Source organism: Bos javanicus, chromosome 18, assembly GCF_032452875.1.
Source record: "Bos javanicus breed banteng chromosome 18, ARS-OSU_banteng_1.0, whole genome shotgun sequence".
Classification (NCBI taxonomy): Eukaryota; Metazoa; Chordata; class Mammalia; order Artiodactyla; family Bovidae; genus Bos; species Bos javanicus.
In genome coordinates this window covers 52,516,827-52,531,110 of record NC_083885.1, presented here as the reverse complement: position 1 = coordinate 52,531,110, position 14,284 = coordinate 52,516,827, and positions in this window count along the sequence as shown.

Sequence of the window (14,284 nt, the reverse complement as noted above, 5' to 3'; positions counted from 1 at the left end):
GCAAATTGTGCCTGCATGAAGCAGAGCTGTCGCCCCTACCTGCTGGGTTTCTGGCTCACATCTTCCCTCCCCAGGCTCCCCTCCCTTCCCTGAGACCATGGGGCTAAGGCTCTAGGGGTGCCATTCTCGCTCACCACTGAGAAGGAGCCATCTGCTTCGGATCAGCACCATCTTTCACCCCAAAGCCGGCTCTTGGAGACAACGGCGTTGGCGGCCCGGCGCTCCGAGGCCCTTCCTGGTTGGGGTTTGGCTCCGTCTGGCGCTGGACCTGGGAGGATTCGGTGATTTGGAGCTGGGGGAGATCACCTGAATTTGGAGGGATCGAGTCACCGAGGATCTGGGGCCCCGTTTGGGTACCAGAGCGGGTGTGGCAGGCACGGGCCAGGGGCCACGACCTGGTCAGGCCTCCTGGGGCGCTGCCTGCCCTTCTTTGTGCCGAGGGCCCGGGTTTGGTACCGGGAGAAGAAACAGGTCACCAGGGAGGTGGGAGGAGGGCCAGGGGAAGATTTTAGGGCAGTTCTTACCCACGGCGCAGGCCGACTTGGGGGGGACACCGAGGGATAAAACACATCCACAGTGACTGCCGTTTTCCCAGGCCCAAAGCTGCGGGTGACCCTCAGGTTTCATCTCAGTGGCTGCCCTGTGATGCGATCACTGTCAGAGCAGGCAGATGGGGAAACTGAGGCATGGGGTAAAGGTTCTGACTTGCCCAAGTTCCTGCAGGCAGGGGGTTCTGAACTCTGCTCTGTTTCTGAACCCACACAGAAGGGAAGGAGGCCAATGACTGTACACTATCTCTGGGGCCCTGTTTTTTGTTTGTTTTTTATACATACTTATTTATTTGACTGCACCGGTTCTCAGATGCGGCACATAGGATCTTTAATCTTCGTTGTGGGAGGCAGGATCTTTAGTGGCGGCATAGGGTCCAAGTTCTCTGACCAGGGATTGACTGGGTTCCCCCTGCATTGGAAGTGTGGGATCTTAACCACTGGAAGTCCCAGGGGCCGTGTTTCCTGTTGGTTTCCTACATGGGGCTGAGCAATCCACATTCTCTCTCTTCTTCCCTTGAAGCCTTGTTCTTTCTGTCTGTGAAATGGGCATATGCGAACCCTTTGGGGCCAGAGAGAGTCTTGACCTTGGCTGTACACTTTCTGGAAGTGAGGCTGGAAGCAGCCTCTTCCTGAGTCTCTGTTGACTGCTCTGAAAACCAGGGATGTATAGACTCTAATCAGGGTTGTTGAGCGGTTAGTGAGATGCCACATATCAGGAACTTAGCACCTGGCAGAGTTGGGTTCCAAACACAAGGGGTGGTTGGTGTTATTGGACCTAGTTCCGCTGTTCCTAGTTTCCATGACCATAGGCAAGTTATAGAGCCCACTGGGCCTCAGTTTCCTCATCTGTAAAATGGGAGTGATGATAATACCCACGTCATGGGCTGTTGGAAGGATGAAATGAATGAGCTTGTGTAAAGTACTTACCATGATGCCTGGCACGGAGCAGAGGCTCAAGAAGAAATCACTCAGGGACTTCCCTGGTGATCCAGTGGCTAAGACTCCATGCTCCCAATGCAGGGGGCCCAAGTTCGATCCCTGGTGAGGGAACTAGATCCCACATGCTGTAACTAAGACCTGGTGCAGCCAAATAAACAAATAAAATATATATTTTTAAAAAAGATGCTCATTCATTCACCCTACAAATATTTAATCAGCATTGTTGGTCTGCCAAGCACTGTCCTGGGGCTAGTAGGTAGAATCCCTGCCCTTGTAGGGCTGAGATTTGTGGGGTAAACAAACCAAACATAAAATCTATCCCATGTTGGATGGAGATAAGTGCTGTGGGGAAAAATCAAGCCAGGAAGGGGGCTGGCGATTTTGGAATTGGGGCCAGAGGTGGTGGGGCAGGGAGGCTGTCTCTGGGAAGGTGATGCTTGGTAGAGGCTGTGGGGGGATGGGGCAGGGGTGGAAAGCACCCCCCGCCACCAAGTCAAGAACATTTGTTCTTGACAAATGTGTTATCAGTATCTCGATGGCGTCTGGATCCTGGTGTCTCTGAGGCTCCAGCATCCTGCTTCTGGGCCGGGGGCCATACCTGTGGCTCACCTGTCCTGATTTGCTCCTCCAGCACTGTGTCCTCAGCTGCCCTGGCAGGGCGGGGCTCTGACGTGGAGGACAGTGTGAGCTGAGAGGGGTGGGTGCAGCCAGGTGAGTTGTGGGTGACCTGGCATACTCCCCCCATCCCTCCTGTGACCTCAACTCACCCTTCTCTGTCCTAGCCCAGCCCTCTCCCCTGAGCCCTGGGAACCTCATCCAGGGGCTCAGGATATCATTCAGGATGCTTCCCCCTCCCCACCTCCCCGGATGTCCCTGGGCACCTCTTGCTCACCCCGTCCCAGATTGACCTCGAGATCTTCCCCTAGACCTGCTCCTCTTCCCCACCCTCTCATCAGAGATGGCGCCACCGTCTACCGTCACTGGGGCAGAGACGGGGCCTTGTCCCTGATTCTAATCTACCCCCCCACCCCTGCCACCGCATGCCACACTCTATCATGCCTGCTTCTTAAATGCCCTATGCGTCTTTGTCTCTCTCCCTGTGGCTCCTGCCTTAGTCCACGTCTCCCCAACCTGCACGGGCCCCCTCATCTGGCTTCCCCTCCCCAACTCCTCCCTGGTCTCTGACCCTGGTTTGGCTCCCTCTCAGTGCCCAGAACCTGCTACGGCTCCTCAGGAGAAAGCTATGCCCTCAGGAGAAAGCCCAGCTTGTCACTGTGGCCCCGTACGGCCTGGCCCCTGCGTGCTTGAACACCCGTTCCTTCTGGAAACTCTGCTCCAGTTATTCTGCTTCACTGCCACTCTCTCCACCCAGCACATCCCTGCTTCCCCCTGCTCTAGTTCACTGCCTATTCAACAACTCCCCCTCCTCCTCCAGGAAGCCCTCCTGGACTCCTAGACTTCATGAGGTGGGCCCCTCATCCCCAGTCAGTCCCAGCCCTGACCACCTTGGGTCTTCACTGTCAGGGGGTAGGTCTGTTTCTTCAAAGTGACTGAGTCGTGGGAGGGCAGGACTGGGGCCGCTGTGCTGTGGGCATCACCGTGTCCCCCGCACTGCCCAGCACAGGATCGGATGATGGAGCAGAGGCTGAGAGTGTTTGTGGAACTGGACACCAGGGGCGGATGACACAGACAGAGGAGTCTCCAGGGAGGTCTGGGCTTCTGGGGATTTGCCGTCTGGCTGAGTAGCGAGAAGAGGCTTTGGCTCTGAGAGTCTTGAGGACAGATCCTGACTTTTGTCCAGACTCCACCATGGCTCCCTACCACTCTCAGCAACACACAGACCCTCCTCTCTCTGTGGTCCTTGTGCTTCCTGATTCACTCCTGGCTCCATCTCCCCAGCCCCTCCCCCTGGTGCTCCCAGACATGAGCCTGGACTTTTGGTCCAATTGAGTGCTGTGGTTTCTTGAGCACCTACTATGTGCCAGGCCCAGAGCTGGGCAGAAAGTAAACCTGGCCATCCTGGGCAGGGGTCTTTGCCTGTCTGGCAGGTGGCTGGTAGGTGATCATGATACTGACCTCTCTGGGGTTTCTCTGGGGGTGAGGGAGACCAGGTGCATGGGCTCAGTGCCATGCCTACTCCAGAGTGGGCACTGGGTACTCAGGGGCCATCATTCATTCACCTTTCAACAAACATTTATTGAGCATCTCCTAGGTGCCAGGCACTGTGCTAGGTGCTGGTTTACAGCTACGAATAAGACTGGAAAAATCCCTGCCCCATAGAGCTGACCTTTTGTTTGGGGCGATAGTCAGCTGACAAATAAATAGATGTAATATATCAGGTGGAGATAATGTGATGCAGAGGAACAAAGCAGGAGAGGGGATGGAGGTACCTGGGGCAGTGGTTTATGTAGGGTCAACAGAAGATGTTTTAGGAGGTGACATCACAGTAGAGACTCAATGAGGGGAAATTGAATCTGGGGGATTCTGGGGGAAAAGCATTCCAGGCAGACAGAACAGCAAGTGAGCAAGTGCAGAGGCCCCGAGGCAGCCGTGTTTTGGTGAGTGGGAGGCTGGTGTGGCTGGAGTACAGTGAGCGGAGGGGGGCACAGAGGAAACATGGGCGGATCCTGCAGGGCCTTGTGGGCCACAGGAGGACTTTGGCTTTCACTCTGAGATAGGAGCCCTGGGAGAGATTTGAGCAGAGAAGGCATGGGAGCTGACTTAGGTGTTAACAGGGTCTTCTGGCTGTGTGTGGGGCACAGACTGTGGGAGGTGACAGCAGATGCTGGGAGGCAGTGGGGTGACTACAGAAGTTTGGACACGCTGTCCAGCGTGGTGGTGGTGGTTCGGTCACTCAGTTGTGTCTGACTCTTTGTGACCCCATGAACCGCAGCACGACAGGCTTACCTATTCTTCAGCATCTCCCGGAGTTTGCTGAAACTCATGTCCATTGAGTCAGTGACGCCATCCAACCGTCTCATCCAGTGTGGCAGTCGCTGCGATTAGCTTCTCCGAGTTTAGATGAGCTCTGAGTGAAAAGTACACACCGAAGAGGCGATCGTTTTGTAATATACAGAAGTGTTGGATCATTATGTTGTGCATCTGAAACGAACAGTGTCGCAGGTCAATTACACTTCAACTAAGAGAAAAGACACGTAATCACAGTATCCTAACAGGTCCTGCAGTGAACAATATTTACATTGTCATCATAATGGTGCAAACACTAATTATTGATATAATTAAAAGCATGGGCTTCTTAGGTGGCACAGTGGTAAAGAATCTGCCTGCAATGCAGGAGACGTGGGTTCCGTTCCTGGGTCGAGAAGATCCCCTGGAGAAGGAAATGGCAACCCGCTCCAGTAATTCTTGCTTGGAAAACCCCATGGACAGAAGAGCCTGGGCGGCTACAGTTCATGGGGTTGCAAAGAGTCAGACACGACTGAGCATGCTTGCGTGCATGCATGCGTGATAAAATTTTGAAGAGGATGAGGAAGGAGAAGTGGAGATGTTAAATCTTCATATCTTATAACATCTATAAATTTTAAATTATTTTTCTCTTTTTAAATTGTATTTATAGGAAGCGATAGGCTTAACTAAACCTGTTGTGACAATCATTTCACAAAATATGTAAATCAAACCATCTTGCTGTGCACCTTAAACAGTGATATATTCAACTTTGTCTTTCTTTTTCCTTTTTGGCCATGCTGCCTGGCTTAAGGGATCTTAGTTTCCTGACCAGGATTTGAACCCAGGCCCTCTACAGTGAGAGCATGGAGACCATGAGGGAACTCCCTATATAAGGTTTTTCCTAATAAAACTGGGGAAAAAAAAAAAAAAACAAACAACCCTGAAAGTGAAAAGGAACAAAAGCTCACAAAAATATTGAAGATTTATTACAGACACATACACAAAGAATGCAAAACCTATTGTTCACTTTTTATATTGAGTCCATGTTTAAATGATGGGAGCCAGTGATAAAGAACCCACCTACCAATGCAGGAGACATAAGAGACATGGGTTTGATCCCTGGATCAGGAAGATCCCCTGGAGGAGGGTATGGCAACCCACTCCAGTATTCTTGCCTGAAGAATCCCATGAACAGAGGAGCCTGGCAGGCTACAGTCAGTGGGGTCACACAGAGTTGAACATGACTAAAGAGACTTAGCATGTTGAGATGATAACATTTTGCCTATGTTGGGTGACATAAATTTGTTTCACCTGTTTCTTTTTATTATTCTTCATGTGATACCAAAACGTTTTAAAGTGTATGCATGGCTGGCCCACGGAGGGGAGAAGTGGTTGGGTCACTGATATATTTTACTAATGATTTATGCATTATTTTGACATTATTGGCTTTACCTATTGTCTCAACCAGCATCACCCTCCCTCCCTGAAAACCCATTTTGCAGACAAAGAAACTGAGGCCCAGACCTTAGCTTTGGGAAATTGAAGTGGGCAGGGCCTTACTCTTCTCTGCAGCTGGGGACAAAGTTCTCTGACTTTATTTTGTCCACTCTGTCCCCTGACCCCTGCCCTCTTATCTCACCAGCCACGTCATTAGTGCCCTAGGGAGCTGGGGGTGACCTGGGCCTCCTCCTTTCTGTCTCCTCTCCGAGACTCCGCCCATGACTGACGACATTCCTAAGGTGGAACTCGTGGCTGGGGCTCTCATGCCAGGACACTTGCCCTGTTCTTCTGGTTGGAGCCCTCACTCTGAGAGCTACTCGCTTAGCAAGGCTGAAGCAGGTTTCTGGACCCCTCTTTTCTGTTTCCCTTATCTCTCCAGGGCGAGGCTGAGGGTGCTGTAATATTTACTCATGGATCTGACTTCAGGGTGTGGCTTCCTGTGCTGGCTTGGCAAGGTCTGGGCTTGGTCTTGGGGAGGCTGTTGTTGGGGAGAAAGAACTCCACGTCCCCTTAATTCCTCACCCTCGGAAGAACGTCCAGGCTACTGTGCCTGGTGGGGGGTGGACAGTGGACCGAAGGGGCCAGCCTCAGACTTTCACCTTGGCTGTTCCCGTTGCCTGGATACCTGTCCTGCTCCCTGCCCCCATCCCAGTCTCACCTTATTCACCTGGGTTTTTCCAGGTCATTCAATCATTGAACAAATATTTATCGAACACTGACTACCTGCCAGAATGGCTGGGGAGACAGGCAACATCCCGCTCCTTGTGGGGCTAAATCCTATTGGAGGGAGACGGGTCGTAATGGAAAGACTGATAGAGAATATCATGTCAGGTGGAGATAAGTGTTATAAAAATATGAGATAGGGCCAGAGGATTGGGAGTGGCAGGGGTTGCTCTGTTGGTAGGAAGGTCAGGGAATCTTTCTAGGAGGTGATGTTTGAGCTGAGACCTGAAGGAGGAGACCAAGGAAGACTGTGACTGTCTAGGGGAGCTGTGTTTTTGGCAGAAATCTTGGGCTTCCCAGGTGGCTCAGTGGTAAAGAATCCCCCTGCCAATACTGCAGACTCAAGAGACGTGGGTTGGATACCTGGGTTGGGAAGATCCCTTGGAGAAGAAAATGGCAACCCACTCCGGTATTCTTGCCTGGGCAAAATCTCATGGACAGAGGAGCCTGGCAGGCTACAGTCCATGGGGTTGCAAAAGAGTCCAACGTGACTTAGTGACTAAATAACAATGGGCAAGTGCAAAGGCCCTGAGGCAGCAAGGGCGAGGATGAGTGTGAGGAAGGCAAGGAGACGGGGTGTGGCTGGAACTCGGTGAGACAGGACAGTGGGAGGAGCTGGTTGTAGAAGAGGTAGGGGACTTCCCTGGTGGGCCAGTGGTTAAGACTGCACTTCCACTGCAGGGGGCACAAGTTCAACACCTGGTCGGAGAGCCAAGATCCCTAACTAAAATCCCACATGCCATGTGGCACAGCCAAGAAAAAAATAGAAAAAGGAGCAGGGGACCCAGAACAGGGCCCTTTGGACACAAGATGGCCCATTATAGATGAGTCACGTGATGGTAAGCTTGAACTTGGGATAAGAGCCGATGAGGAACAGAGTGAGTGAAGTGAGTGAAAGTCGCTCAGTCGTGTCCGACTCTTTGCCACCCCATGGACTGTAGCCCACCAGGCTCTCCTCTGTCCATGGGATTCTCCAGGCAAGAATACTGGAGTGGGTTGCCATTCCCTTCTCCAGGAACAGAAGGGAAGGGTTTAGGTGTAGGGCGAGGGGCCACAGGGGGCCAGGTTGGCATGAGTGAGGGGGTGGGTGTTTCTGGAAGGTGGTCAAGGCCTGGAAGTGAAGGGCAGAATTAGGGAGGCGGAGGGGAGCAGAGAGAGTGCCGGGGTTCTCTGGGGACCCCAAAAGGTCAGAAGGGGCCTGGGAGGGGCGACCTGGCTAAATGTCCTTACTCTCTGGGCCTCATTTTTCCCCATCAAGAATATGGGAATGGGCTGGACTTGGATTTTGAGTTATGGTTTAAAGCAATTTAAAAGCTTTGGAAAACTTCAGATTTTACATGCTTATCCAAACCAGAGGGCAGGACGCCCTTCCCCCGAGCTCAGGCCAATCCTGTTTCTTGTCCCTGCCCATGCTCTTCTCCCATTTGATTTTGAAAGCAAATTTCAGCCATGGTATTGCTTTTATTCATACTTCAGGCTGTATCTCTAAAAGGTTCAGTTCAGTTCAGTTCAGTCATTCAGTGGTGTCCGACTGTTTGCGATCCCGTGGACCGCAGCACTCCAGGCTTCCCTGTCCATCACCAACTCCCAGAGTTTGCTCCAACTCATGTCCATTGAGTCAGTGATGCCATCCAACCATCTCATCCTCTGTCGTCCCCTTCTCCTCCTGCCTTCAATCTTTCCCAGCACCAGGGTCTTTTCAAAAGGTAAGGACTCATTAAAAAGGTAAGGACTCATTAAAAAAAAAAAAAACTTGTAATGTCATTGTTTCACCTAAAAAGTGAAAACAAAACCAACAGTGAACAATTCCTTAGTATCTTCATATACCCAATGGGTCCAAATTTCCAGTCACCTCCTGAACGTCATAATCTCTTTGCTAGCTTCACTGGGGGGCATACTTTCCATCCCATAATATTCACCTTGGAATATTCATCCCATAATATTCATAATATGCGGCCATCCCCCAAATATAGTTTTAGAACCCTTTCATCACCCCTCAAGGGTTTCCCTGTGCCAAGATCAAAAAATGGCTCAATATTTTGAAGTGTTTGCTTCACTTCAGATGTGTTTGCTTCCATTCAGTGGAATGCTTTCCTCAGACAAAATCGTCTGTGGAACCCCAGTGCATCCAGCAGATGAAAGTACCTTGGGGTTTGACTCAGCCCCCTCTCCCAAGTAGAGGATCCAACCTGCACCCCCATCAAAGGTGTGGAGGGTGGTGAAGGGGCGTCCACACCTCTGAGGCCAGGCTACTCGCACCATCTGATCCCGGCCGTCTCTTTCAGAGTGCAATGCCCGTTTGCACACAAAGGGGTTGAATTTGGGAGAGAAGGGTTTTCCCCATGAATCATTATCATTCTTGGTCATGGCCCAGCACACTTCCTTCCCCACGCACCCACTTCCTCGTTTATAAAACAAGGAGCCACAGGCCTGAGAGTCTAGAGGTGCCCCTGGACTCATTGGAAGTAGGTGGTGGTGGGCAGTGACCCCTAGTGGACAGAGATGGGGCCGAGCGAGCCAAGGAGCCTGGGGGCTCCCAGTCCCAGCCAAGGACATTGGTCTCTTCCTAACCGGGCCAAAAACTGGGCCAGTGCCTGAAATTCCACCATCGGCTATACCTCCTTCGGATTAAGCATTCCCCTCTGCTTGGACACGCAGATCCCAGCATTTGAGTGGGTGTGGGTTACATCCTGGTCCCTCGTCCTTTCAGACTGGAACCGTGCAGAGGATAAAGCTTGGAGTTAGAAAGTCTTTGGTTCCATTCCCAGTTTGTCCCTTTACAGCCTGTGTGACCTGACCTTTTTCTTTTTTGGCTGCACAATGGGTCATGTGGAATCTTAAAGGTTCTCCAACCAGGGACTGAACCCATGCCCCCTGCAGTGGAAGCTCGGAGTCCTAAGCACCAGGCCGCCAGGGAAGTCCCTCACTTGACTTTTCTTAGCCTCTGTTTCTGCGTCTATAAGATAGGAGGAATCATAGTACTTGCCTCATGAAACTTTTGAGGATAAAATAAATAAGTAAAGCACTTATTGCATGGCGTTTGGTAAATGCTCAAGAGACCTTTATTATTACATTGGCTTCCATATTTCCTCCCCCACTAGACTTTGAGCTCCCTGAGATTGGGGGTTAGTCCAGTTTATCTTCCTGTCTCTGGTGCTCAGTTGAGTTCACTTGACAGAGTTTGATGTATAGTTCAGTTCAGTTCAGTTCAGTCACTCAGTGGTGTCTGACTCTTTGCAACCCCATGAATCGCAGCACGCCAGGCCTCCCTGTCTATCACCAACTTCCAGAGTTCACTCAAACTCACGTCCATCGAGTCAGTGATGCCATCCAGCCATCTCATCCTCTGTCGTCCCCTTCTCCTCCTGCCTTCAATCCTTCCCAGCATCAGAGTCTTTTCCAATGAGTCAACTCTTCACATGAGGTGGCCAAAGTACCGGAGTTTCAGCTTTAGCATCATTCCTTCCAAAGAAATCCCAGGGCTGATCTCCTATAGTAACTGCTCAATAAACATTTGTCAATGAATGAATGGAGATGCTGGACACAGGAAGAGAAGATACAGATAATGAGGATTCACACAGGTTCACTTATTCCACATGCATTTCTGGAACCCTTACCCTGTGCCCCGTGCTGAGTGGTGCTGGGACTCATCGGGTGACCCTGACTGTGTTCTCTGGGGATCTCACAGTCCAGCAGCGAGATAAACCCATCTCCAGACAGTGATGATGACCTAGCATGGGCAAGGCTGGGGTGGATAGGAACTCAGAATGGGAGATCTGACCCAGATTGGGAGTCAAGGAGGATTTCCTGAAGAAAGAGGTATCTGAATCAAGATTGGAGGATAAATGAATGTATAAGGCAGGTACAGTGGCGTGATATGGCTACAGGCATACTCCAGGCAGATAGAAGAGAATACCTTCTTCAAGATTCTTGAAGAAGTTCAGCCCCTCAGATCACAGACCACAGGGTTGGGGGGAGGGGCAGAAGTCTGAGAGGTTAGACTGAGGGGCCCCCAGGAGGGAGACCCCGCAGGTAGTTGAAAGCTGTGGTGATTTTAGAGAGGATGGAAGGCCTAGCTCAGGACACTAGGGGGCAGGGTCTGCTGCCTGCCTCAGTGAGACCGAGGGAGGGAGGCACCCATGTTTCGGGGTCTGGGCAGCCGTGTAGACTCCATAGGCGCCCAGAAGGGCAAAGAAAGGGGCCGAGGCTGGAGGCAGGTGGATGCGCGGCACCACGCCGCCCGGCTCTGGCCGGTGGGTCTGCGCGGTCCTCTGCTGCCCCCTGCTGGCTCCGCTTTGACTCGCGTCCTGCCTGTAAGTCTTGGTAACCAGGATGGGTCCAGTAAGCCCAAACCCAACCAGTGACAAAGAAGGTATTACCTGGGCAGCCGAGCTGCAGGGTGCACCCCATTCACTGTCCCCAGTCTAACACCACCGACCTGGATCTTCAGCTGCCTTCCCCTGCCGACACGCTGAACTAAACTCAAGACTGGCCTCCCAAGCCCTCCCCGTTTCTTTCTTTTTAAAGAGTGTTATTGAGATGCAACACACGTACCAAGTATTAAGTGTGTTCCTAGAGTTGTACAACCATCACCACAATCAACCTTAGAACATTTCCATCACTCCCAAAAGAAACCCTGTCTCCATTAGCAGTCATTCCCCATTCTCTCTCCCTCCCAGTCCCCTGCCCAACACTAATCTGTTTTCTGTCTCTCTGGATTTGCCTGTTCTGGATATTTCATTCGTGTGCCCATGGACAGAGGAGCCTGGTGGGCTGCAGTCCATGGGGTCGCTGGGAGTTGGACACAACTGAGCGACTTCACTTTCACTTTTCACTTTCATGTACTGGAGAAGGAAATGGCAACCCATTCCAGTATTCTTGCCTGGAGATTCCCAGGGACAGGGGAGCCTGGTGGGCTGCCACCTATGGGGTCGCACAGAGTCGGACGCGACTGAAGCAACTTAGCAGCAGCAGCAGCAGTCATACACCGGGTGGTCTTTGGTGTCTGGCTTCTTTCGCTTAGCATAGTGTTCTCAAGTTTCCTCCAGTTGTAGTGTGGATCAGTATTTCATTCCATGTATTTACTTATTTCTGGTTTTGCTGGGTCTTTCTCGCTGCTGCACGGGCTTGCGTCTAGGTGCAGCGAGTAGGGGCTGCTCTCTAGCTGCAGCGCTCAGCCTTCTCACTGTGGTGGCTTCTCTAGTTGCAGAGCATGGGCTTCAGTAGTTGTGGCGCACAGGCTTAGGTACTCCTTGGTGTGTGGGATTTTCCCGGACCAGGGATTGAACCTGTGTCTCCTGCATTGGCAGGCAGATTCTTTACCACTGAGCTACCAGGGAAGCTCCTATTTCATTCCTCTATGGGTAGATCACATTATGCTTATCCATTCATCTGCTGATAGCCAGTTGGGTTGTCTTAATTTTTAGCTGTTATGAACAACACTACTATGAACATTTGTGAACACATTTCTGTGGGGATGTATGTCTTCATTTCTTGCAAACCTTGCCCTCTTGCAGCTTGGATGGCACTACTGTCCTCTACCCTTCAGTGGCAAACCAGGCACCTGGGCACTCTGGTACCCTGGCTTCCTCGGTGCCTGTTTCCTTCTCCCTCATAGCCCCTCTCCCTCATCCCGCTCAGACATTACCTTCAGTGCTGCTTGCTGTCAGCTCTCTGAGGGCTGGGATCTCTGTATATGTTGTTCACAGGTGTCTCCTCAGAGCCTAGAACGGCTGCACACAGCAGGTGATCGATTAATGTGTTGAATAGATGAATGGACACATTGTTGACAACACCCTTCTCCTTCATCCGCCTCCTCTAATCCAGGATAAAATTATATAATATCAATGTTTCATTCTAAATATCTTTCAGCTCTGTGCACTTCTTCCCCAGCCACCCCCTCCACCCTGATCTAGCACTTGCTGAATGAATGTACGAGTCACTGAATGAATAGATGGGGCAAGGCAGACCTGCCAGAGAATTTCTCTCTAGAAAGCATAGTGGGTGAGAGCGTGGGCTCTGACATGAATCCTGAAGGTGTATTGACTGAGCTATTCACATATATTTTGATTCTCCATATTCTGGGTAAGAGGAGGCTCAGCGGTAAGAGAATCCGCCTGCCAATGCAGGAGCCACAGGAGACACGGGTTTGATTGCTGGGTTGGGAAGATCCCTTGGAGGAGGGCATGGCAACCCACTCCAGTATTCTTGCCTGGAGAATCCCATGGACAGAGGAGCCTGGCAGGCTACAGTCCAAGGGATGCAAAAAGCTGGACACAACTGAAGTGACTTAGAATGCACGCACGCACGTATTCTGGGTATGGGCTTCCTTGGTGGCTCAGTGGCTAAGACTCTGCACTATCAGGGCAGGAGGCCCAGGTTTGAGCCCTGGTCAGGGGACTCAAGCCCATGTGCTGCAACTAAAGATCCTGCATGCCATAGTGAAGATCAAAAACCCCACATGCTGAAAGTAAGACCTGGTGCAACCAAATAGATAAATAACGTTAAAAAAAAGAAGAGAGAGAAACGAACCTTTTGATGTTCTAAGCCATGGAACGTGTGGGGTTGCTTGTTACCGCAGCATAACCCAGCCCATCCGATGCATCACTGGTCTTTCCTTATGCTTGGTGCGTGACCTTGAGGCAGTCACTCCACCTCTCCATCAACAAAATGGGAATATAATAGTCCCAGCCTCCCGGAACTGTTCTGAGAACTTAAATTCAAATAGGGAGAGGCATAGTCGAGTCAGCAGTTGCAGCTTAGGCATCCCTCGACACGTGGAATCTTCCCCCATTAGAGATGGAACCTGTGTCCCCTGTATTGGCAGGCAGATTCTTAACCGCTGGACCACCAGGGAAGTCCAGTTATCATTATATTTAAATCTAGCTTCATCGTGGTGGAGGAAGAAGGAATGGTGCCCGCTTCCTAGGGCTGTAGTACTAACCAATATTACCCTGCTAGAATGGCCATGACAGAATACCACAGACCTGATGGCTTTAACAACAGTTATTTTCTCACAATTCTGGAGACTGGAAGTCCAAGATCAAGGTGTCAGCCGACTTGGCTTCTTCTGAGGCTTCCTTCTTTGGCTTGCAAATGACTGCCTCATTATGATTTCACATTTTTTTTCCCCATGCGTGTGCAACCCTAGGGTCTCCTCCTCCTCTTTTAATGGTATTTTTACTTTAAATTTTTATTTATTTACTTCTGGCTGCACTGCACAGCTTGTGGGATCTAGTTTCCCAACCAGGGATTGAACCTAGGCCTTTCACAATGAGAGTAAGGCATCATAACCCCTGGACCACCAGGGAATTCTCTCTTCCTCTTCTTGTAAGGACACTAATTGTACTGGATTGCAGCCCTACCCCCTGGCCTCATTTAAACTTCCAGTTCAGTTCAGTAGCTCAGTTGTGTCCTACTCTGCGACCCCATGGACTGCACCGCGCCAGACTTCCCTGTTCATCACCAACTCCCGGAGTTTGCTCAAACTCAAGGCCATTGAGTTGGTGATGCCATCCAACCATCTCATCCTCTGTCGTCCCCTTCTCCTCCTGCCTTCAGTCTTTCCCAGTATCAGGGTCTTTTCCAACGAGTCAGTTCTTCGCATCAGGTGGCCAAGGTATCGGAACTTCAGCTTCAGCGTTAGTCCTTCCAGTGAATATTCA